Below are 4700 nucleotides of genomic sequence, written 5' to 3'. Positions count from 1 at the left end.
ACAGTTATATTTACGGGACTCGTTGATGTGCTACTTGTTCCGGCGAGATTTAGAAATAAAACATATCTTCGGGTTTCCCACTTTCTAACTATATTTGTAATCATGAGAGATAGTTGACCGTGAATGACTTATACGAGGAGAAGGTGGTTGAAGGATGCGGTCAAAATAAAACACAAACAAGTTGTAGTAGTTTAATCGTGCCAACGTTTCGGCCAGAATTTCTAGCCTTCATCAGTGCTAAGAACAGAACAAGATAATAACCAATGAATACAGAAAATAAAAAATAAAATATAAACAGAATGACATGCAGTAAATGACTGTACAGAATGGAATCAATAAAATAAAGTGAAGAAGCGGAAAATAAAATGTATACATAGGTAATTGAATAAGTAGTAAGCATTTTGCCTCTTTATATAATATTATGGTTGCATATTTTATTTGTTATATATTTTCATGATTTTCTATTTTTAAATTATTAATAACCTAATATATTCATATTTCTTTGCATTATATAACTTCATTTTTATTTTATTCCCTTAATTATGTTATTTTACCTACTTACTCAATTCATTTTCTACTTCTTTCATCACTTTATTTTATTATATTCCGTTCTGTATAATTATTTACTTTACGTCATTCTGTCTATATTTTCTGTATTCATTGGTAGTTATCTTGTTCTGTTCTTAGCCGTGCTAAAAACTACAAATTCTGGCCGAAACGTTGTGTTTTATTTTGACCGAACCCCCAACCATCTTCTCTTCGTATATGATATATTTGATTGGTGGAAGATGGGCCGAGTGGCGGTCAAAGAAGGTACAAAAGAAAACAGAAAACATATTTACTAATAACCGACGTTTCCTCCTCTTTGCAGGGCTTTGTCACGGCTCAATAAAAACATAAGACAAACATTGTAAAATATGACAGGACTATAAAAGAAATTGTATAAAAGGTGATATATAAAAAGAAAGTTGCTTTAAAAAAATAAAGGAACGTAGTTAACTAAAAGGATATAAAAATAATTTAATAGATTTCTAACTAATAATGAGTAACATAATTGGAAACTTACCACTGGAGGAATTAATAGTAAAATAATAATAATTATTAAAATTGATTGCTCATTACTGTACTTGTTATCGGCTAGTGTTCTATTAATTTATATCTAAATTCTTTTAGTTTTCTTCGTCCTTTTTTTAATACATTAATTTCTTTATATATCCTTTATTACAACTTTTTATGTACATTCTTGTAGTCTTATCATATTTTACATAGTTTGTATCTTGTTCTCATTCAGGCCTGATGAATCCATGTAATGTGGGGTAAACGTTTGTTACTGATAACTTTTTTTCTGTAGCTTTGTTGAGCGATGCCGGGACTACCTACCTACAACTAATTAGCTATGTAAACTATTGATTTTCCTTTGTTTGATGGGTTTGAATGCTCTTAAGTATACGAGATTTTCCAAATCAGAATTAATGAAAACTGCACTAGGTAAAAACTTTGAAACATAGCTTTTTAAGTTTGATTAAAAATATTTTCATTCTTACAATATGCATTCATTCTTAAGTTACAATATGCTTCACAGATCTTATATCAATTTTTAATGTATATAAATCAGGGTATTAAAAATCAGGTTTTTTCTATAAATTTTCGCTGCTAAACAATTTTGCTAAGCAGTTTGAGAATCTTAGGAAATAGACTAAATTTTCTTCTGAGATGTTTATGTTATATCATCCTTTTTCCTGGGAATTTGGATCCAGGAGGGCTCCTGAACCCACAGGGCTGACTCATGGCTACAGTGAAACATAAAATCATTATTTGCCATAACTGGATTCATACCCAGAACCTTGGAGTTAGCAGCACAGTACCTTAAGATTCAGTTAACCACTTCCTCAGACACCTTCTATATTTTCATAATTCAGTTCAATTATTATAATTATAATTCGAATTATCAAAATCAACCTGCATATTTTGATAATTCAGATCGATTAACACTAAAATTAAAATAACTTTGGTGTCACTACTCTAAAAAAAAATAGATTCTCGATGCTTGTCGACTAGACTCGGTTAGACAGTTAAAAAGTTGTTAACATCAGTTCCTTTATATTTCATAAATTAGATTTATTAATTATAATTATCTTTATTAAATAAATCAAATAGTAATTTATTATAAATCATATTTGAATTCTTCAATTTTTATTTTTATAATTATCGATATAACTTTCTATTAACTAATTATTTTCGTATACCGTTAGTTACTATTATATCCGCTGATACAATCTACCATAGAAAATAATAATATTAGAAATTTGAACGTTAGTGTATATAGGCAAACATACTAAGGATTTTCATAAAAAATGTTCAATATTCGTTATTTTAGGACATGATTTTATTTTAAATAAATATAATCAGATTTCAATTATTATAATTTCAGCAATACTATGAATAATTTCCGATCATAATTACTAGCGTCATACATCAATGAGAGCAATTGACTTAAGTTTTTCCGAGCTGTATTTACGCACTCATGTGACGTCACAAATAGGATAACTACCATATTTAAAAACAAGGTCGCTTTTAATTTAAAAAAAACATTTTGTTTATTCAAATGTGAATCTAACATCAATGTTTACAAAATACACGCACTATTTGATATGAATTGAACTAAAGCTATTTATATCATTAAATAAGTTTGTTAGTTTTGATTATTTAAATGATATACCCTGTTCTTTATCAGTGTTTCAACTTTTTCTAAATCTCTTCTTGGTCACTTCTAACATACGGGAAAAGAGGAGAATGGAGTTATCCTACAGGTAACCAACCTATTATGACCTGAGTGGGACCGCCACGAATTATAAAGTAGTTTATGACACTTATCTTCGTAGGGGTAGTAGTTTTTATGATATTCACATATAAATATAAATTTGGTGAATGAAAATTAGTCCGAACAACTATAAATCAATTTATTTTAGCAAATTTCATGAAAACTACTATTTCTATAAAGTCAAAGGTCATAAATTACTTTATATTACATTAAACTAGCTTTAATTTGAGTGATAACAGACTCAGTATGTACGTCAAATGATTTTTGAGATATAGATTTTGCAAAATAAATTCGTCAACTACTGAACTTTCAGTACATTTTTATGAAATGTTGCTTTTTAAAAAGCTATATATCGGGAACTATTGGACGTAAATAGCTAGCTCTATTAGGGGTTACATTTTAGCAAATTTACTCAACTTTAAATGATAATGTCTTAGATTTCCTAATGTTGTTCATCACAAAATTAATATTGCTTAAAAATATCAGCATATTGCTGGTTCGAATATTTGGATCTGATTTTAAATTAACAGTATAATCAATATTTTCTGGCATTTTTCTTTTAAAGGTATTATTATCTTTATGTAAAATTATTGATGTTCAAAATTAATACTATTTTGGATACATTATTTGTTTTATATTTGGATACATGTTACATCAATGTTCTTCGTTGTTTCTTCAGCTATTAGTATTAATAGAGAATAAAATACTGTAAGAAAGAAACTGACTTACAATAGCTATTAATTTGGTGTACAGATTGTTCTATTTAAGCAAAAAAATTTAAAGATTATTATTATAATGTATTAATTTTAATATGATTATATTATTAATATATTAACAATTGGATATAGTTTAAGTTTAGTTAATGTTTATATCGATTTTATCATTTTTTCGTAGCAATACCTTTTGTTTTTATTTCTCTCATTTTATAATTAAAAATATTCTTTTTATTTATTAAATTTAAATTTAAATTTGCCTGGCTTCTCCTTCACTACCTAATAATCCTTCTAGGCGTCTAAAAAGAAGATGCCCTCGAGATCTTCTCCTTTAGAAGTGTTTTTGGAGTTCTATCAATGGGTAGATTCTCCACATGTTTGTATCATGTCATAATATCACTTACAGCAAATTTACTTGTTGTGTATGTATGTGTACAGTTGTAAAAACAATAAATAAATTATTAAAAAAAAAAAATGTTTTTTTTCCTTTAACATCGTTCTTTGCGAAGTGCTTAAATAAACAGCTTAATTTGTAACGGAGTGTAAAATTCATTTACTGTTTGTTTTCATGATATAGCTTGTCACAGCAAAATGATTTATGCATAGAACTAATGTAAGCGATTGAAATAGTATTGGAAATCCGTTTTTATTTATTATACTAAGTATAACAATACAAGCTGCAATTATTTTAATACTATCGATCATCATACTATGTACAGGCTAAGCTAAAAAAAGGATGTAAATGATAACAAAATTACTATAAAAAAAAATCTCTAATACGAAATCGAGATATATAAATTAAAATCGAAATAATAACTAAATAATTATATATAAAAAAACTAATTAAATTTAAGTAAAACAGAGCTAGATTATTTTTAATTAATATATAATGGCTTTTTATTATTTTTTTTTTTTTTAAATTTAAAGATTTTTTTTTTAGTAATTTTGTTATCATTTACATCCTTTTTTTTAGCTTAGCCTGTACATAGTATGATGATCGATAGTATTAAAATAATTGCAGCTTGTATTTTTATACTTAGTATAATAAATAAAAACGGATTTCCAATACTATTTCAATCGCTTACATTAGTTTTATGCATAAATCATTTTGCTGTGACAAGCTATATCATGAAAATAAACAGTAAATGAATTTTACACTCCGTTAC

This window comes from Halyomorpha halys, unplaced genomic scaffold (assembly GCF_000696795.3).
Source record: "Halyomorpha halys isolate HHAL.00 unplaced genomic scaffold, Hhal_1.1 Scaffold159.1, whole genome shotgun sequence".
NCBI lineage: Eukaryota > Metazoa > Arthropoda > Insecta > Hemiptera > Pentatomidae > Halyomorpha > Halyomorpha halys.
The sequence above is the reverse complement of the archived record's forward strand: the minus strand, read 5'-3'. Positions refer to the sequence as shown.